The sequence below is a fragment of the Melospiza melodia genome, chromosome 3 (assembly GCF_035770615.1).
Source record: "Melospiza melodia melodia isolate bMelMel2 chromosome 3, bMelMel2.pri, whole genome shotgun sequence".
Classification (NCBI taxonomy): domain Eukaryota; kingdom Metazoa; phylum Chordata; class Aves; order Passeriformes; family Passerellidae; genus Melospiza; species Melospiza melodia.
Window position 1 is genome coordinate 35,085,817 of NC_086196.1, and position 22,633 is coordinate 35,108,449.

Sequence of the window (22,633 nt, forward strand, 5' to 3'; positions counted from 1 at the left end):
AGCTTAATAGCTTAAATGCTCAAACAGCAGGCATGGCAGTTGCTTTACCTGATTTTTTTTTTTATTAACGCTTTTGAAGTGTTTACTTGTTATGTATTTATCATATGCAATAAAATGCTCCAAGGGCAAAGAGCAAATGGGTTAAGCCATTGTAATAAGTAAAGCTAGTATCAGTTAGCTTGCCATTGCTTTCTCCCATTAAGCTGGAATGGATCTTAGCTCTGGCAGCTGCACTTTTGTTTCTTTAATGTTTTTTTTTTAAAGGTCCTAGGTTGCAGCTATGTTTTTGTCAGTAAAGATAAAGCTGTTGGTATTGATGCCAGCTAATTGCTTCATTTCTACAATCAGATGTTTTCCATTTTAGAATCCTTTGATTTTCTATCAGTCAGATGGTAAAAAGAGGAGAGAGGTTCTGTAATAAAACTTTCAAAGTAGAAACAGAAAATAAAATCTATTTAGAGTCTAACAATATAATTCTTGCCTCCTTTCTAGTTCAAAGGGACAAATTACCAGCAGCCTCTGAAAAACCAGAACATGTACAAGACTTCATAAGCCAACGATTTCAGGAAATATTGACAGATCTAGTTCTGAGGCAGAATTTCCTGCTTCCTGCCTTGATGGATAAAATACTGACACACACAGATTCATCTGTTCATTTTGAATATGTGCTGACAGAAGCAGTCTGACTTTCAGAGCAGTATACACTCCAGGTGTACACACTCGGGATGTCCCTGACTGCACAGAGCAAGACTCTTGCATCCTGTTTGACATCCCAGGGGATCTACAAGAGGAAAACATAAGCTGTCATGGACTTGTGATGGCAAAGGTATGAAGGTGACACCCAGTATGCTTGCAGGAGAAGGAGCATTTCCTCCTGCCAGGCTTCAGCACATTTTTTTCTGCATGAAGACAAGTTGGCTCAGTAGCTGAGCTTTAACAGCAGTAGTTCAAAATGGTTTCTGTCACTTTCTTTGCATTGCTGTTTGTTCATCTGTTGCTAACCATTTCCATCCTTTTGGTCTTCTTTTTGAAGAGACCCCATGAAAACATTTTGAAGGAAAAAATCTCAACCTGACTTGACTGTGGAAACATAATATGCCTAAAAATTTATTATTTTTTCCTTTTTTTTTCTGTTGTAACTCAAACAGTTTCAACTAGTCCTAAAAATATCAGCCAGCTTTTTAGTACTAAAAGATTTTTGCTTTTTCAGTAATTTGGAGCCAGTAGCATTGGTCACACTTAGAAGATCGTCTCACCCGAAGCTGTCACAACTTGCAACAATGCTGTATGTTGGAATGATGGACCTATTGGTGGAAACCAATGGTTAAAGCTGAAGTGATCAGGCAAGGAGAGAGATCTCTCAGGAACATTTTCTGTCTGTAGGCCTTTAGAAAAGCTTGATTTGTAGGAAGCAATGCATTGGCATTTAAGCTGTCTAGACATAGGTGCCTACTTTGAATTAATTTTCAGGGGAGTTATGCCCAGGCGTGCTTTCTAAGTGCCAAAATGCCATAAAAAACATGGTATGGTTCTCTTTTGGGGGCCATTAAAATAAATAGTTTGTTCAGATATTGTACTGACAAAGACAGTATTAAAAAAAACAAACTAGGGAGACTTTGATAAAGTAATATACAGCAAATGTAGTTGCATACATTAGGTATGTGTATAGTTCTAGTCACGCCCATGGTAGGAGTGAAAACTTCTGAGAGAGGATAACATTAAAGAAGCAGCAAATGTTTGGGGTACAGCTGTGGTTGTTGGCACTTAATGCACGTCTAAGCTATGCATCTGAAAGCCATTCAAAAGGCCTAACTTGCATAAGAGTGCCAGGAAACACTACTTTATTTGTAGACATCCTGGGTAGCTGTTGCCAGACTATAAAGAAAAGGCAGAGAAGGCACAGAAAGGAAAAAGCCTAAATGTAATGTATCTTTTGGACTGAACAATCTGTCCTCTTCTTTTGGGACACTGCAAGCTTAAGGAGACTTCAAATGGCTAAAAAGCTGTAATTAGAGCCTTCTTCTGAAACATGCATTTGTTTCCCTGACACTATGCAGGAGAGTTCCTGTTTTCCTGTTGTTTCCTGTGGCATAAACATTTATTTTAAATTTCTTTTGTCATCTGGGGAGATGCTGTCTGGGGGAGACGTGCTTTCACATGACATTCTTCCTTCCCGCTGCTGTTTTTGTGGCCTCAAAGGCAAATGCAGGATATTCCTCTTTCAGTTCCTTCAGTTGCCTCTGCTTATTCCAGTATCTCTGATCAATTAATTTGCAGTGATGTCAGCATTTCCAAAGAGCCGATACAATTGTGTGAAACAAATATAGAACAGACTGGCATTGAATTTCCTAGAAAAGGCTGAAATGTTCTTCAAGCTTGTATAGATTATAGAGAATTTGAACAATAACAAAAGTAGAATATTTCAAGTACTGTCATGTAAGTATGTATAATATTACAAGTAATATAAGTATAATTCAGTTGATACTAAAACGAGATGAGGATAAACATCAGATTGACATAATTTGTCTAAACCCCTTGGGGTCAAGAACGAGTTTAGCAAAACCCTCAGAAGACTTTTTAATCAATTGGGACAATCCAGATAAAATTGATCCTCTCTGTGCGTAGCCCTGATCTGTACTATCTCTCAAGTCCCTTCCTTGCTGTACTTCTGTGACAACTACATGACTCAAGTTGCTTAGCAGGTGATATCCTATATCAACACTAAGAGTTAGAAAGGTAGGAGAACTTCAATTAGCTGCTGGTGCACACTGATGATCATATTTAAGACTCTGCCTTCTGCACATCATTTCTCTATGGCTGCACAGCAGTGATCTGGACTGAGCAGTCCAGTGGATAATCTATGCTAACAAAGCATTAATGGGAAAAGTCTCATAGGAGACTGGGAACTGCAGAGAACCCGTGTTAAAATTAGCACACAGGTGTGCTCCTGCAAGAAGTGCTTGGCCTGATTTACCGCATGACCTAATGACTCATGACCACATGGTTAAACACCTCTGGATAATCTAGCTTAACTTTCTAATAGTTGCAGGAAATCATTTAAGTAAACCTTCAGAAAGGCAGGTGTGAAGGAAGGAGTTTCTTGGTTAAGATCCTTATAAACTCAAAAATGGAAGAGTGACATTAGGAGCCCTGTTTTTTGAGATGACATGTAAAGTCCAGTTTATTTAAGGTGCTTTCTGAAGGCTATAACTGATGAAAGCCAGAAGTTTGTGCTCATCAGGACAGAAGATGGGAGGCACGTGTGTGTGTGTGCTTTACTCTGAAGAACTGGGCAGGAATTATACTTAAAGATCATGTGGGTTTATCTCCTACTAGGAATTCCATAGCATTAGTTGACCTTGGCCTTCATTCAGTAATGCTCTCTCTCCTGTAATGCTGTAAATTACTCTAAAATTGGTTTGCTTTAGCATTATGTGAAGGAGAGAAGGTAGAAAGGAAATATGAATGGTCAAATCAATTGTGTAGCAAACAGAAAATATGTAGCACAAGTTTTAGATAGATGTGCCCGTAATCAACTGAAAAGGATATGATAGAAGTGATCCAACGATTTGTTATAAATTAATTAACCCCTATAAGTAATTAACCTCTTTGTATAAAGGTCTATATTTCAATAGAAAGATATGCAGTTTGAAGAACAATGAATTTTGTTTGTGACGCACTTATCTTGCAACTGTTTACTCCAGTATTGCAAGAGGAAAGGTTTAATCTTGTCTCAGTGAAGGTTTCACTATATAGCTTTGGTTGTTGGCCAAAACCAGCCTGTGTGATACTTATGAAATGTTGGTTATTTTAGAAATCAGGTTTCTCTTCTCCTCAAGCAGCCTTCGCCATATTCCCTTCCTCCCTCTGACCAGAGCACTGTCAGCATGTTAGCCTGCCATCCTAGCTATGGAAATTTTCTTTTGTGTCTCTCCCCATAAACCACATCTTCTGTCCAGGTTAAGGACAGCTGATGTGATCACAAACTAACCATAAATATCAGTGTCCATAACGATTTTTTCTTTTCTCCTATGGAGTTTATAGCAACTGGCAGGGGATTGGGTCTTTCAGTAGGATCTGTTTTGGGGGAGGGTGTGGACACCAGGCTCTGGCAGAGGAGAGCAGGGAGTTGGGGGTGTGAGTGTGGGAAGTAAAGGGCCACTTGCTAGTCTGCAGATTGGTGCTACTGCTCAAGGAGAAGAGGCAGAGGAGGCTGAAGTGGTTTTGGTGGTTGGGACGTCAGTGGGCTCTTTAAGTGGGCAATACCACAGCATCTCTATGCAAGTCCCCTTCAGTTGAACTAGGCCTGAGTACTGACAGCTGAAGTAAGACATAAGTACAGTGTGGGTGTCAGCTGCTCCTTGGTACCTGCCTGGGTATGCATTCTTACTACCTGATAAATTTTATCTCTGTTTCAGTGATGAATCACTCTCCCTGAAGGATAATGTACATTGTGTTTACTACAGAGAAGTGGCATGTAAATAGGCAGTTAATGCAAAGTAGCTGGCACAAATGCACTACTACTTACAACCTGAAAAATGTGACTTTCCAGGTGTCTTAGTGTATTTTTGATATTCTTAGTCTTCTAGTTGAAAAATGTCTCTTCCCTTCTGTCTGAGGCTTCTTTACCAGAAGCAGCAGGGTGTGGTTTTGCAGTGGGGAAGATGGATGTGGGAGGAGGCTTAAATTAGATGTCAATAAAATTCAGAGTAGGAAGGAAAAAGCCATTATGAAAGCGTTTATCACTGTTGCTTCCATTGCCAAGGCAGGTAAGTGTGCCATGAAACCATCAGGTGTCAGGTTCTAAACAAACAAGAGATAACAGGCTGCTCCACAGGCTACTGCATGTTGAAGTTATGCAATCCTTGGCCACGGCATGTCTTGGGGTCCAGAAGTTCTCAGAGCTTCAGAAGCTGGCTTTGAAGGTTCACAGATGAAAGACGGCTTGAGATTTAACAGGCACAAATATACCTACCATGGCTTAAGGTGTCTGTCATACACCAATCCCGGGACACCAAGCATGAAATCTTGCAGAATGTCAGTCTGAGCTTTCCATGCTGATTTATTCCTTGCTGATGTCCACTGCTGGCCAGTGTCAAGCACAGTACATTGTGCTAGATGCCATTTTTGATCCACCATTAATTTTTTAATGTTCATAACTGTGCTACTAGAGGGCATGTTTGCACCAGTACTACTGCTTCTACACTTGGAGAACATGGTCTTATCTTGTACTGCTTTAACTATTGTCAAAAGGATCTAGTCTTTCTGTGTGGATGAGGCAGCAAAAGGCATTTCAGTAACAGCTGGGCTGAACCAACAGTTTATCTTTTGCTCTGAAGACAGAAATGCGGTAGAAGATATTTTTAATACAATCTTTATAACAAAATAAAAGTCAGATGTTTAAATTCCATATGACAAAGAATACCTTTTAGGCAGAATTGCCTGTTTGAGAGTTCATTGATTTGTTTTGAGTAAAGAGAATTGCTGTTTGGATTTTGAAAACAGAGGGGAAAACAGAGACATTCAAATTTTTTATAAGGAAATTTTTATTAGTCTGTGGATACCTGCTAACTTAATTTAACTGGGACTTCATATCTTGTTTTCCCAGTTGTGTGATTAGGAAACTAATGCTGCTTTTTGTAAAGACTGACTGGAAATTTATAATTTTGGCAGGAGACCCTAAGGGTTTGCACGCTGCAGACATCAGCCTGCAAGAAACTTGGGTGAAGCTTCTTGCAGAGGGAGAAGAGGAGGCTTTCCAGTTATTTTAATTTCTGTAATGAGGATGAATTAAGATATTATCCTTTCTCTGATAGTTAATGGGCTACAAGTCATTTGTTGGGCACGAGGAGAGGATGAAGTTGCACAGACTAACTTTCTTGGAAACTCCGTTGTGGTACAAGCAAGAAAAATGGCAGATAAGCCTTTGATCATGTGATGGAGTCAGTTGCTGGCCACATCTGCCTTCAGGCTGGCCAGCAGGACAAGTGCAAACTGCAGATAGGTTATTGAATATCTGTGTCCATAGCTATTGACTAATATTAACCTTAGGATAAAGAAGCCAGGGAAGCCCTCCATACCTCCTGCTCAAGACTTGCTGAAACCCCCCTGCCTCATGCTGGTGTATCCTGTGTCCTAACAAGGACATGGAGTCCTAAGGAGGAAATTCAGCAAACCTGCACCCATCACCTTCCCTAGTACCTTGGTCTCCTTTCTCTTAACAGCTTCTCTGAATGGCTTCAATGCCCCTTAGTGCCAAGATCCTGGAATGTGGTGTCCTGGGAACAACTTCTAACCACAAGAAAGAGCCTCCCTGTCTCAGGCCAGTGCTCTCATTGGTCCCTCATTGAAACAGGATAGTAGGAATAAAGTTCTACCTTTTTTGCCTGCACAGGCAGCAGAAACAAACACAGCTGCCAGGAAGGAGGCCACAGATGCAGCAGTGATGGCTGAGATAGAGAGTTCAAGTGTCTCATTAGACTGGGAGTGCAGTAGGAAGGTGAAGGCTGCACCATGGTCTGTTCAGCCCCACGTCTTAGAGGCAGCAGCCTTGTTTGGCTGAGATCTGAACCCGTTTGCTCCTGTGCAACATCCACCTCTGTTTAGTTTCCCACCTATGACTCTCCTGCTGTTCCTTTTGTTCCCAAAGCTCTGGATGCAAGTATAAGAACCAGAACAACTGGGGACAGGACACTGCTGAAGACTGACAGTTTAGGGAACTGTGAGAGCAAGGGAAAGGAGGAGGAGGGGGACACTTGTTCTCAGCTTTTCTACATGCAAGGTTGCTAACATAGCCCTGGTGGTAATGCAATGGTGATGTTCTCAAACCTTGTCTGCCTCTCTCTAGCTCAGTACATGGGTTTGAGCACACAACTATCTGCATTAACCTTGAGCTTGAACCATACGCTTCCAGCTGTAGAGTGAGTTGGTGGTGAAGTGAGACAACAGAAAGCAGGAATTTCTGGTCAGGAGGCAAACCAAAATTGGGAAGGGACTTGTATGACATTCATTGTGATTCAGAGGAACCCTGACAAGAAATGTGCAGGTTTGGTAAACAAGCCAATAGCACTAAGAAAACATCTGGCTACATGTCACCAATTTTGACTCCCAAGGGAAACTGATTTGCAAAACATTGTCATTCGGCTCAACTCTCAGAGGCTGTGCAGCTTTTGCTCAGTAAACATTGCCTTACTCAACAAAGGCTATTACTAGTGAAGAAAGAAAAGACCAGGTATACAGTTGCTGTGAAGTAAAAGCCTGCAGGCAGAATAGCTGACATTCACTTAAAGCCCTATAATTCTGCTAGTGAAGAAAAGAAAATGCTCTCAACTGGCAGATGAAATGTACTCTTTTCCTTGTCTTCATGTAAAAGGTCAAACAGAAAAAAAAAAAAAAATCAGGAGGTCAGAAATAAATCAGGAACAGTAAAAATAGTCCTTAAGACACTGCAGTGTTAATAGTGCTTTTCTTCCTGTAGCCTGATCTTGCTGCAGGAAAAAAAAACCCTGGAGAACCTGCCAAAGCATTAAAAGCAATACAATTGTGTTTTGAAAGGCAATAAAAGCAGACTGTGTGGGTAAAGGACTGTGCCATTCACCTTTCATCTCTCTGATGGTCACCCGAGGATCTCTTTTATGTTTATAAAGGATGCCATTTTAAGACCATTTTTGTTGTTTGGGAGAGTTATTTGAATTGTATCTATGCATTGCTGAGGTAATTTTAATTGGGTTGCTGTTTAGGTGATGCAATTAAACTGTTGACCTTCTGATAGCAAAATATTCAAATGAAATAGTCTTGTTTGGGTAGGGGCTGTTAAAATGTATAGTGGCTTATTGACATACTTCAGGTTTATTGACCTAACCTTCTGAAGGTACCTTTTGTAATGCAGAAAAACTCCTCTGTGCCTGGCATTCATTTCACAGACTTTCCCCCCTGATTTGTCAGGGGCAAGAGCTCAGAGCATCCTTTACTCACTATTTAGTGAAAGTCCTCCTGGAATTTGCATGTGCAAAGAAATTCAGTTCTTGCGTTGAACTGGGCCATAGGACTTCAGTTTTAGCTTGCAGAGGAACCTTACAGCCATCCCTTCCAGGAAGAAAGCCAGATCAGACACAGGGTGTTTGATTCTCAGTTGTATGTAAAGAGTTAACATCTGTGTTTTTTCCACATATTAGACACGCATGATTAGAATAGCTTCTCATGTCACCTTGCTGGTTCATGAACACAGAAGGATTTGTGCATTTATACCCGATGCTCTGATCAGACATAGATTATTTTGTAATGGTTTTCTGTTTGGAGCTAATCTCCATAGAAGGCTGAGACCTGGAATGCGATATCAGTGTGAAGAGGGTCTGTCACTTCATAGCTCTAACTGGGGTAGATTAAGACAAACTCAATTAATTGACCTTTTCTTCTTTGATATCTAAGGGCTACTTTCCATTGTCTGAATTCTGATTAGCTTTTATTTCATCACCACCCCGAAGATAATGTCTGTGTCTCTGAAACACACTACACAATCTAGTCTGCTTTCAACTTCTATCTACCTGCACTTCATTCTCCCTGGTTTGTATCTGTTAGCAATCTGATGGAGAGACTTCTCCTTGAGGTCTTCTGTCTGCCAGAGCAGTTTATCCTTTGTGGTTTAACTATTTTCCTTTTTTATATCCTTGGGTTTTACTTTTGGAAAAAAAAAATTGTAGTCATGGATGGCAGTGGTTTTCCATACTTCAGATACAGATAACTTCTCTTGACCTGACCAACTAGTTTGTTTCTTACCATGTTTTCCCTCCCTGCCCTTACCCAAAACAACTTTTCTTGATAAATCAGGTTGCTTTCTGACTTCTGGAGCATGTTTATTCCTTTTCCTGAGGGGCAATGACAGCTGGTCCTTCCTGGTTGCTGTGAGTTGTCCGGGCTTAATTTCAAGTCCTACTCTGAAGAGCTCAATTATAGGAGTTATTTTTTTTTCCTCCTCCGCCCCCAAGATTTAGCATAAGCCAAAAGGGAAATTAATCTGATGGCTCTTAGAAACAAATTTGTAAATTTTTTTATATCATACTTTTGCCACAAAAGAGTTTCAAATCCTGTTTTTATGAAATCCATGGAAATTTCCAGTGGATCCAAGTCTGAGGTGGGTGTCTGTTAAGAATCAGAAAACAAAATGTGGTATGAGTTAGAAACAGAGATCATATTAACTGTTTTCTTTCCAGTTTCCTCTCAAAACAAAGGTCTGTTGTCCCACATATTTCTTCTTCAGGCTGTTTTCCTGGAGAAAGTCTGGATGGGCAGTAGGTTATCAGTTACTCTGCCCCATAAGTACATGTTTTTTCAAATTACTACCTGTAAATGAGGTAAAAAAATGTGTGCTTTTACAACTCCAGTTTCCTGCCAAACTACCTGGGCTCAAGGCGCCTCTTCACAGTGACATGTCCAAGGCCAAAAGCAGTTCCCATATATACCATGAGATAAGAAGTTTTTTTTGACTTAATAACATGCCTAATTTTCCCTAAAAAGCTAAACAAGCATCAAGCTTGTTAGAATAATTAATCTTTTATGTCGTCATTTCTTTGCTTAATCTATGAAACTTATTAGAGGCTGGAATACATCTAATTTATGCAATATGGTATTGGGACTCCAGGGAAAGGTACTACTGTTCAAAGAAGAAAGGGAAAGTGAGACATCTGGAAAAAATCAGATGAGGAAAACCAGAATACAAGTTGGTGGAATTGCCACAAAAGTTTTATTTTGCTAAAATTCCTAGGGTGAGCTTGCGGCATTATTCATTTTACATGCCAATTATCCTTGCCTTTGCATCTATTTATAGTTGCCTCCTCTGGAGGCCCAGACTGAGAAACATACTTTTGAACTCCTTCCACACTCTTGTTGCACAAACCCATTTCATGCTATTTTGGGGCCAGACACCTGCGGCCAGAGTAGTGGACGGGCAGTGGAGAGGAGCAGGCCCTCAGAAAGAAAGGAACTAAAACAATTCCTGTACAACATTTTGTAAGACTTTGACCAGTTCCAAAATGGGATTCATCAATTTTCTGCAGCCCTGAAGAAATCACGTGCCTGGTGCCTGACCAGTTTAACCACAGACACTGTCAGTGCAGGGGGAAGGCCGGGCGTTAATGTCCAGAGTCAAAAAGCAGCTCTGGCCGCAAGCGCCACCATCCCACTGAGCTCTGGCTGCTCCAGGGTAGGTGTAGGAGTGAATGCTGCAGATAACCTGGAGACAGAGCTCTGCCCATCCATCCATGGTACAGTCAGAGGGCTCCTGGCTGCTCTGCTGGCCCTGGGTGAGCCCCATGGGCCTCACACGGCCTCGCGCAGCCCGGCACGGCCCAGCTCTCTGCCCGCCCAGAGCAGGGGCTCGTGGCAGGCGCTCGGCGAGTCTGGAGGCTGTTTGGCACTGGAAGCAAACTAATGCAAAACACAGTCAAAGCTTTCATGTGAGCCCCTGAGGAGAGGCTGGGGCGGCTGGAGAGGATACGCACAGCCTTGGGTTTGTTTACGAGGAGAGAGAAAGGGCTGCTGTGGGAAATGGCCACATCACTTGTGGCGTACTGTGTGCTGTTTATACAATAGTGCCAGGTGGCAAGCACAAACACACTCGTGACAGAGCACCTCAGGAACTCCTTTTGATCTTCTTCAAAACCTAAAAAGGGAGAGAGTTGTTTAAATTTGTACTACTGTCACTGCTGCTCAGCTGTTTGAACCTTTTTTCCACCCACTTATGTTTACTTCTCTCTGCGCCAGTGAGTTTCTAGAGCACATTAGAAACATTGCAGGCAATGCCAAAGTTTGAGCAGCTGAGGTCACTTCTTCAGCCTGGAGGTGGGGAGACTTGACAGATCTTATGGTGGTCTGCAGCTTCCTCATGAGGGAAAGTGGAGATGCAGGCACCAATCTCTCCTCTCTGGTGACCAGTGACAGGACCTGAGGGAATGGCATGAAGCTGTTTGGGGGGAGTTAGGTGGGTTATTTCAAAAAGGTTCTTCCCCCAAAGGGTGGTCAGATACTGGAACAGGCTCCCTGGGGAGGTTACCACAGCACCAAGCCTGCCTGAGTTCAAAAAATGTTTGGACAAAACTCTCAGGTACATGGTGTGACTCTTCAGGCTGTCCTGTACAGGGCCAGGAGCTGGACTTTGCTGATCCTTGAGGGTCCTTTCCAACTCAGGACATTTTGTGATTATATGAAATCCATGCTTGTCTCTTTGGATGGATGTTTTATAACAGTGAAGAGCTGGGTAGTGTGATCATAGTTGTATTTGTAGCAACCTCTGTTGTCTGCAACTTCCCCTTTTTTATGGACATGTTCATAAGTACTATCCCAGACTCAAATGAAAAATGCTTGTTATTGTTTCATAAGACTTTAGCAAGGTTGGTACATTGTGTGAGTCCAGGAGTGTAAGAACTCCTGGCTTTTCTATTCATACTTTGTGAATTTAATTTACATTTTCAGATTAGTTTTATTCCCTGTAGGTATGTCCTGGACTCCTCTCTAGTAATTATTTTTGATGACTCCACCAACGCCTACTTCTTAAGACAGAGATGATCTATTTCAGACTCCTCCGCTGAATGAATTTAGCCAACAATCCACTCTGGCAGATGTTTTTACTTTATTTCTTTCCTTCAGGCCAGTAAAAAACTTTTTAAATCTTTTCTCTACCATTCCAGAAATGTGAGAACTTCCCCCTTGACACCTGAAACATCTCACTGACCTTGTCTGCATACAGTAGAATATATTTGTAGATATTGCAGAACCTAAGTTTAAATAAATGAAACCCCAATATTTAGTCTTATGAAGGGTTGATCCAGATTAGACTAGTATCCACAAAACTAGGTTTTTCTTAAGAATACTTACTCCTGAGGCTCATATGCCCACAATTCAATAGCTGTCAACATGATAACCTACTGTAGCAAGTCCAAATGCTTATGTTGGTTGCCCCTGTTATTTATAAAATAACATTGTGTCTCCCCTGCTAATATGCACATCAGTAGCCATGAAATTAATGGACTATTTCCATTGATCTGAGGAAATGTTAGCAAAAGGTCTGCAAAAAATGCATGAAGTCCTCCAAATCAAGCTGAGGCATGCTCATGGCAATCTTTCCTTTGTCTCAGTTTTGAGATGCTAAGTAATTGGTCTGCTCTCCCATTGAAGAAGACCTGAGAGTTCAAAGAGGCTACTTCAGACTTTCCATATGCCCTTTATGGTTTGTCCTGTTTGGTTGGAACTGGAAAAGTTGGTTATTTCCAGGGAAATAGTAAAGTGAACTGATTGCTGTAGTCTATCTCTCCTGAGACTAGGGGACATGTTTTTTGGAACTAAAATTTGCTAAGAAGCCAAAGATTAATTGGTTGTGGAGACTAAATTATCCTTTCACTTTATAATTTATTAGAAAACATCATGGCATTGTGAATAAATAAAATAGAGATTAGTATTCCAGGGAAAATACATAAATTCACAAAACTGCAAATGAAGATTAGCATACACTTTTGTGGTTTGGTTTCTTTGGTTGGTTTTTTTTTGGTTTGTTTTTTTTTTTGTAAATTGTGAAGTTGCTGGAATTTTTCCAAAGTAGTAGCATAAAAGGGGGTATTTTGTATCTTATTATCTCTGTGCTAATTGCATCTCATTTACAGCCATTTTAAAAGAAAATTCCCATCAGGGCAATACACTATTTCAGTTTTCTTCATAAAGGAGTGGTATGGGAATCTCTCCCTTGTCCTTCTATCTCAGTGCCATTCTTTTTCTTCTGATTCTCAGTGAGCCTGCAAGTTGTCTGTGTAGAATTTGCAGTATTTTACTGTGAAAATTTGTGTTGTACTCCACGGACATCTTGATATCTCACACCTACCTGAGTATTTTCTGCTTTCTGTGCATTCTCTGCAACTGCAAATCCCAAATGCTTGCATAAGTTAAAACTGTTAGTGGTTCTATGGGATGGATTCACTCAAGTTCTATGCTGTGTTGAGGAACAGCCATTAGTGTAAAACTCACAGACATGAGACAAAGTCATGAACACTTTATCCAAATAAACTCACCACCCCACAAAAAAGTAAAGACAACTATACAATTTGCACTTCCATCCAGCCACAACAGCAGAGTGTAATCAGAATGAAATTTTGTTCTTCCTCCTTTCCTTTTGTCCTCTTTGAAAGAAAACATTTAGAACTGTAGCTTTCTGTAGGATTTACTGAGATTTCATGTAACCCAATGTCTGGGACCTGACTTTTAGAGGTAGTGAGAACCTGTAACTCAGGTTTTGATTTGCAGCAGGTATGGGAAATGCCTGCTCCTGCACAGGAGGCAGTGTAAGTCAGGAGCTGCTTTGTAAAACCAGTGCTGTTGTCCTGGTAGTGATGGAAGTAGTAGTGATTCAGGGGACAGCTGTAATGAGAGTGCCATTTGCTTATAAAATGCCAAAAGGTTGAAATAACCATTACTCACTTGCAAGATAGGTGTGTGTGCTTATTAACCTTGAGCACCTATTTTATTAATTATATTGCTGTGAACATTGTGTTTAAACTATCAATCCTTTATTAAGCCTGAGAGCAGACAGCCAAAGCTATCAGGGTCTTTCATATCTGGAAAGGCAAATTTTGCAGGACAATATGCCCACTGGGGGACACCTGGGAAGCTAATAACCATAGAATTGTCCACTTAGGTCACCTAGGCATATGTCATGACTGCCTTAACTCACCTCCTCAACAATAGCCTGACTATTTCCACCTGTAGTGGGTTTTCCTAGGAGTGACTTGCTGAATTTGAGAAATTAGATCCCTTCATGCCTTAAGGGGAGTTTTATCTCTGGCACCCATGAGGCAGCATTGAGGTTTTGAAGATGTGTGAGGAACAGCAACCTAGCTGTATTGCCCATCTTTCTGGAATAGTCACCTAGAGAGGTCACAGGAGTTCTTGACACAGAGAGCAGGTATGCAGTGGGGAAAAGTGCTGCTTCTTTGCATCTGCTTTGCTGAGAAGACTCCTCTAATGATTTCAGACTTAGAAACAATGTGCTTACCAACAGCAGAAATAGGTCCAAACCATTAATAGCTGCTCAGATTTTAGGCTGGATGTTTGGGGATCTCCTAAGCCTCTACAAGTGTTTTCTGTATCTATCTGGCATAAGAAGCAAGTAGTATTCTGCCATTAATACTGTTACTGTAATCCTGTATTATTTGTCCATGTTTTACACAGCATTGTTCTGCTCCCTAAGGACTAGACTTTGGCCAGTGTTGGATTCTCATCAGTGAGGGATGGCTTGTGCATCTGGGTTTTACATCAGAAACACGCTCTCTCGTTTGTGTGGAACTCATTCAGAAAAGTGACTGAACTGTTTTTCAAAAGTGGGATGCTGTAGTTTTATACCAATGGAGTGCCAAAAGACTTAGGTTTATGTGTCCTTGTTTCTCGTTGCAGGAAAATACATTAAAAGGGAACACATATGAAATTCTGCCTGTGTAATGAAGAATATTCTTTGACTATACTGTTTCCAGTGTAAACTACTGAACGTGCAAACACAAGTTTCATGGGAGATAAGCCAAGGTGATGAAGTCCAAGCAAGATGAGGAAGCACAGAGACTGTAAACACATTATCTTCTATTAAAGGAAACATGTGTTGTAAAGATATAGGGTCTTGTCTTTTATTTTGGTAAGAATATGTTGTTTTTTTCTGATACAGGTGGCAAATTTACCAAGGAAAACATCCGCCAGAGAGTAGAGGTAGGCCAGAGCACTTAACAAAAGCTTCATTATCTGTTGTTCTGTTAAGCAGAAGACTGAATGCTGGTCTCCTGAGTTACTGGCAAAACTAGCTTTTTCAATGGCCTAGGAGTTTATCCCAGGTGTTTTGCTACCATAGTGACAGTCTTTTTCACACACGTAGAGAGCAGTTGGTTTAAATTAAGAACTGCTTTCATCAGGATGCAGTTTTTGGAACCAAATGGCAGTTACAGTTAAATGCAAGTATAATGAATAGTATTTCTCAGTACACCTTTTAGATGTACATTAATACTAGGCAGGATACTGGAGGCATCACTGCAATGCTAACAGATCACAGTAAATACAGCAGAAGTATATATGATACAGGTGATTATCACCTTTTTTTTATTATGGTCACAGTTATAAACTGGGCAATTATTTTTTGGAGGTGCAGTTTTTGTGAAGCAAATGAGTCTTATTGACAGATCTGGTTCAGATGATGATCTGACAGATGGTTTGGATTCACAGAGAATTTGCAGATGCCACTTGTGACTTTCTATTGTAGTTACTGGGAACTGATTTTAAATTCTTTGTTGCTGTTTGAGACAGATAGTTTTATTTGTTTCAAAATTTTAAGAAAACTGAGCTGTTTATATCTTTGAATATGCTTACTACATCAGCTATGAAGTCATTTAAATGGTAACAGTGCTAGTGATCATAGTGGAGTACTAAAAACAAAAAAATATTTTGATAGATCAATAGGTTTTTTTAAGCTCAAAACCATCTATTTGATTGAAATCACATGATGTGTGACTGTGATATCATTAAAACAAATATCCCAAATGAGCCATCCCTCACCCTTCATACCAAAGGGGTGACATCATTTCTGCACATTGTATTGATAGTTTTTGTCATTCAGTACAGAGGTCAGACAAGTAAGCTGGGAAAGCAAGCTGTGATCCAAAAGGCCACACCAAGTCCCAGCACGAGCTTTTTATCTTCTTTGAATGTAAGATCATAAGAAATTAACTTTTACTCTCTTTTGTCCACCTGTGTTTACTGTAGCTAGGGGACCTATTGCTTTTCTGTTAGGATTCTATTTATTTAACAGCAAAATGAGAGCAGAAAAGTATATGGGAAAACTCCTAATAAGGCAAATATGGCAAAAGGAGTCTGCACATTGCTACCCCACACAGTGGTAGCTTCAGAGCAGACTGCTGATTGTTTGCCTGGTTGATTTTTTCCTGTGCTTCCTACTTCAGGGTATGGCTCCTACAGCATCAGTCTCATTCTTTACGTGTTGTGGAAAATGGCATTTGCATTGAAGTCAGTGATAGTTGAGTGCATACACTGGAGAAAATAAACATAAACATTGCTTTCATTGTCTCTTCCTTCCTCTATTATGTATGCTAAACTTTTGCTATTGTTGATTTTGCTTACAGAGTTACCAGGAATACCACTGGAAATTGTGTCTTCCAGTTCCTTCCTTGAAGGAAGGACAAGGAATCAGTTTTTTATTTTTATGTTTTTAATGATGGAAGAGTACCAAGTCACAACTCTGAAACTTGTTCTACTATGAAAATAGCCCTGCTGAGAACATAGCATGGCTTTGTTTTGCTATTCCACAGAAAAAAATCAAGAAGCTGATGAACAAATGGAAAAAATATGTTGGAATAAAAAGGTTTTTTCTTATAAAAATTCGCACATGTTTATCCTTAAAAACATTCGCAAAAGGTCTTTTGTTATGTCCTGAAACAACCTGTTCACTGAACAATATGTAACAGTTGAGCTAAATGCTGTTTGCTTTTATCATAGTAGCAGCAGAATGGATGTGACAGTGCCTGTAGTACTGTTTGCAAATTGAGGCTCATACTGCTTGTCAAACACAGAATATTCACTGTATGGAGAGATAAATTAGTTTCCATTTTTATGCAAATTTTCCTGCTTATTGCCTATAGAGCTTTTCTGTCGTATTTGGAGGTACTACACGTCAAGCAGAGGAGAGGCTTTGCATTACTTTCAGAAGTCCCACTGAGATATGAGGGGATATGTAAAGCAGTCAGAGAGGCAAATTAATGCTGTTTCTTTCTGCTTTCTCTGCATTTCATCATTGATTGAAGACACAATTTAGGAAAAAAGATTTTGACATTTCTAGTTGAAATAGCACATTTTCCGGACCACTGTTATTCATATAGCTTTGTATGTAAATGTGTTCATTGTGTTGAGAAGACACAAAAACCCCAGCAGAACCATCTCAGATTGCCCTGTGTGGTATAGACTGCGAAGGAATGAGAAACTAAAGTTGCCGTGTTCAGCACAGAATTAGTTCTTTGCTGTTGGAACATTTCAGTTTTAAAAGTGGTAGAAGAGACATGAGGAAAATAGGGCAGGGATAGAAAGTGTGACTTTGAAAAGTCTATCAGAAGGATTTCCTGTTTATCTTACAGCTCATCCGTTGGAACACTGTCCTGGGATGCGAGTTTACGTTTCCTCTCTGATTGAAGCGATTCTCCTCAGAGAGGCCATCCCCTCCTAATGTTTCAGAGATGAGAGTCCTTCTCAGGCTGTGGCAGATTCCTGGCTTCTGCCTACTGGAACTGCCCCATCAGCACTGAGCAAGTGAGACCTCAGTTTTGCCTGCTCCCCTGGGAAGCAGGACTGTCAGGTTCCGTGTTGCACGTCCTACTTTGGATGGAGTATAGCCCAAAACTTCAGATAACTGTGCTGTGTATACCTGTGGTCTGAGCCCTCTCATGAAACTTAGAAATATATGTTCAAGTTGTCTCAAGCAGAGGAAGAAACCAAACTGAGGTTTCCAGTACCTAGGCAACATCCTCAAGTCAGGGGGGAGAAAGAAGTTATGTGCAGTAATAGTGTCCCATGATATTCCCTGGCTGCTCGGCAGACATGTAAGCATTAAATGGGAGATCTGGAATGGGAATCTAGAACAGTTTTTTTCCATATTTTTCTACCATGGGAAAGCAAGTATTGCTTATCATACCTCTAGCTTAATAAAACTTGTGGGTTTATGATTATCTTGGAGACTTTTAGCCCATGTTCATCTTGGACTGAAACGTTTCTATAGCCCACCAAACACTTGGAAGTGAGAAATATGATTATGTATGTCTGGCTTTCTGGAAAATATCCAAGAACCCTTGCTTCTATCTCTTCTACTTTTGTTGCTGTAATTATCTTGGTATTTTTAACAAGCCTTGAACACTTTTGGGATGAGGTGGGCATGGGGAAAGTATTCATTTGGCTCTACTGTCCACAGAATTTTTAAAAATGCTTCTTTCTTATTTTTAGAAGTTATTTATAAGTTGTCCATATAGTATGTGAACTCATGAATAGCATCACGAGATGAGTATTTCAGTGCAACACAGAATTCCTCAGCTTTATTTGCATCTTCTTTTTTTGGCACATTTCCAACAAATGCATGCCACTTAGGTATGCAATTCCTGACATTTATGTCCTCACAGTATTTTTGTAGAGTCTTTTTTTACCTTGCCTATTATTAGTGAATAAACGAATTTTTCTTTCTTAAACAAGGTCTACTACAGTACAATTCTAAGATCATTTCTGATGAAAACTCCCCAGGTGATTGGCAGACTATACTAGAAACCACTCATTAATACTGTCCCTTTGTTAAATGTCTTTGAATTTCAACAGAAGTGCTTTATGGAGACTGCTTCAATGGCATCTGCATTTTTATTTCTAAAGGATTTGAATGCTGGAAGACCTATAATATGTATAACATTAATTATAAATGACATAGCACTTATAGAATGTAATTAAAATGTTGCCTGAGTGCTTATAATTCTGTGCACTATATTTTTGTTCTTACAATCTTTCTTAATTGAGAAGTCCATTTGGTGACTATATTTTTAATCCTCCCACAATTTCAATTTGTTGTTTTTCTGAATTTGTTCTGAATGTCAGAATAGATATAGAGACCATCCACCAAGTGGTCACTTATATAAAGCTAGATTTTAAAAAAATCTTGGGGTTTGGTAAAAAGTGTGGTCCACTTCACTCCTTATCACTCTTCTTCTTATTGACATAATTACCATGAATTACATTTTCCTGCAATTTTAAATTATGATTTCTCCCTGGCCATATTGATTGGAGTTTTTTGTTTGTTTGTTGGCCTTTTTTTTCAGTTGGTTGGTTGTAGGGTTTTCTGATAGGTTGAATATTGTGTGCTAGAGTAGAGATGGCAGACTGTCCACCATTCCACAGAAACTGGTTCAGCATGTGTGGGAGATCTTAGGGTTCATGTCCTCATTACATGTTCTCTCTTCTGAATTCTTTTCTATTTTTCACTGCAATCTATTTTTCATTGGCTTTTCTCTCATTAATACCATAAAAAGGTCAAACTGAACTTTTTATCTCATCCGGTTTTAGTTTTGTTTTTCTGATTGTTTTTTTTTTGTTTTGTTTTCTTTGTGAGGTCAAAATTAGGCAAAAAAGAAACCTTAACTGAACACCTCTTTTTAAAATCTACACTAATAGCACTGGGATAGAAAAATAGATTGGAGAGAATTTTAATCCTTAAAATACAAAACAAGGACATGTAAGACATGGACAGTGAAATATGGAAATTAACAGAAAAGCAAGAGGGGTTTCTTGTCAACAGTTTTTGGTAAGTGGAAAATTGTCAGAGTCCAGAAAGGCCATAAAGACTTCATTGTGTCTTTCAATCAAGTTTTAGAGCCAGATGGTTACAAGGCAAATTAATTCTCAATATACAGCCTCTGGAACGATGACCATAGCATTCAATTAATCTGATGTGACCAAAATGTCAAGAACCTCATAAAGAAATCTTTCACTCATCTGGGTTATTATATCAAGAGGGGGTTTTTTTTGGGGTTTTTTTTGTGAGTCTGATAAATATAGGGCATGGAAGGAATTGACTTATTTATAGTTTCTTCTTATTTCATAGTGATAGTGCTTGCCATCCCTCCCATGCAGCTGTAGAGCTCCTTAGATAGGAAAGACATAGACTGAGTAACCATAATTGCTACTAAAAAGGAGAAAACACAAAAGGATTGTGTTCAAAGCACGATCCAAACCCAGCTCTGCTGCCCTGCACTCTCTGTGTAATATTTTACCATTACTTCTTCTAAATGTAGTGTTGAAACCATTCAAGCCCAGATGTCACTGGAAACTCATAAAAGCACCAGTTGAAGCAATCCCATGCTGGTTGAGCACCCCGCTAGCCTGTCTCGGACAATGGCCAGCACCAACTGCTCAGGGGAAAGAGCTTAAGAAACACAACAATGATCCATTCCTCCTTCCTTTCTTCTAGTGATCAGTGCTGCAGGCATTTCCTCCTCTTGATATCACATTAGAGCCATTGTTTAGTTATCCTCGATGGACCTTTCTCCAATTGACTTGCCTAATGTCATTTTCAACCTGCTAATATTTTTCACATCCAAACTTAATTTAGAAGTGAGTCATACAGCTCAATATCTTGTTGTGTGGAAAATTGTTCCCTTTGGTTTTAACTGTTTTTAAACCTGTCATTGGATAAATTATTTTGTTTATATGGCAAGGAGTAATGAACAATTGTTCCTTATTCATCTTCTCTGTCCTAGTTATGATTTTCTAAACCTCCTCTCCCCACACACACAGTCCTGAGCTGAAGAAAGATGGCCTGCTTTGCTTGAGCCATACTTGCAGCCACCCTTGTGTCCCTTCAGTGTACTCCAAGTTCTACTGTATCCTTTCAGAGGGAGCATCATCATATCAACACGCTTGCCAGATGTAAAAAAATGTGCAACCATCGAAGTACTCCAGGACATAAAATAATAGGATTTGTGGTTTGTCTATAGATTTAATGAGTAACTGGTTTGGGAATTTGGTTGGTTTTATCTTGAATAGAATGGTGATTTTTTTTCATCTCTCTAAATGAGTTCAAGCTGCTTTGCATTTGGACTAAGCAAGCTAGAACTTGCTCCAGAATAGGAATGTTCACTCACATAGAGGCAATCTGAAACAGCTATCCATTTGAAAATGTCTCCCTATCCTGTTATACATCAATTTGCATCCATCAACAAACCCTCAGTCTCAGAGCTTTCTGCATTTCTTTCACAGGAGCACTGTGTGGATTAATTATTGCACACTGTTGGTTGAAAATAATTAGTGACAAAATTTAATTACCTTCAACACCATTTGACTCTTATCCACACATGTGCAAATTATAATTTCCCATTCCTTTGGGATACATTTCTCATGTGGGCTGCACATGTTTAGTAAATTGAAATGTGTTGGAGGTTCTCCTTATATTGGGAAATTTGTGTGGTCTGCAAACCACAGAGACAAGAAAGAGTTCAAAAGGCTTCAGTAGGGTACAGTTGGCTGTAGCACAGTAGATACACAGGTCAATAAACATCCAAGTAGTGCACCTAAGTTGATAACTAACTACTGTGTGTGCTATTTAGACAGAACTGAGAGATGAATTGCCTTCCAGTCTCACTCAGTTAAAGCAGGAATATTGTCCACAGTTTTAAGTCAGAAGAGACAACTACTGTCCATTCAGTCCTGCACAAATCTATAATGAAACTGTTAAATGGCAAATCCCACAGGAATTTTCAGCAATTTATATTTAAGAGAAAACACTCTATAGCTGGAATCAAAATGGTCATTTAAACAAACTTTTTCTTAAGCCCAAGGTCTAGTATGCATTTCAACATTCAAATAAATTAAATGTTTTTTTAATGCAGCTTGATGGAGTTGACTCTTGACCAATAACAGTTAAAGACTCTACAATATAACATACTGGAGCTCTTACTAGGTTAAAGGCACTGAGAAAACAAGAGAGATATATATGACAGTGATCCAGGACTGCCTCAAGGGACCTGGATTTGAATTCTGAAATTGCTGATGACTTGTATTATAGACATGGTAATTTTTCACTTCCGATTTTGTTTGGCTTGCTCAGCTGTAATGTATTTGCAGAAGACAATTTTTGCTACATATTTGTAGTCAAACACAATGCAGTCCTTCTCTCTTGGATGTCTGCTAGTCATGTTCCCTGCTACAAACCTAATAACACAGAGATTTCCTAAACTTTCCTGCAGAATATCTTTATGCACTTTGTAAATTCATGAAATTAGTATGAATTAGTTAGCTGAAGTCAGCAGGAAGTGTCTTTTTTAGGAGAGGAAGTGAGTCCTTACTCTTTGAGTCTTGTTATATTGTTACTTACTGAGCAGTGGTTCCTCGCACTAATGACTCACAGATTCCAAGATACGAGAGTCTTGTTCTTGTCCATGCACGTGCCATCCTGTCCATTCCTATTGATTCATTTCCAGGCTGAGAGCAGTGTAAGTGACTGGTCCAGCAGCATAAATTACTCAGCAGAAGAGCTGGGCAGTCTTCTACAAGGTTAGGGCAGCATCCAGAAGAGTCCAGATGTCACGTGTGTGGTGTAGGAGCAGGGCAGGGGAGAAGAGAGGCCAGGCAAGGGTCACACTTCCTCTTTGTTGGCCACCATAGGGCACCAGGTTTGCTCAGTTGTCCATGGAGCCTTAGCTTAATAAACTGTTAAATTGTCTCCATTTGTGTATCGGAGGCCTAGAAGATTCTACAACTCTAGGCTGACCCAATTTCTTTCTGAATTCATGCAGTGTGATTACTTACTTCATTTACCAGAGGCTTTAATTCAAATGCTGTGTCCCCCATATATCTTTGTTAACAATGACACAGATTAGTAAACATACTTCACTGTTGGAGCGATGACTGTCTTCCGTGGGGAGGGAGCAGTCTGTTTTGGCATTCTAGGAAACTGTTTTCATTTTATCAGCAGACTTTGTTTTGCATAGCTGCATAACATGAGACAGAGTTGAACTTATGGTCAGGTTTAAGGTTACTACTGAGGATTTCAACTTTTCAACTACAGGGGAAAAGGTCTTACATT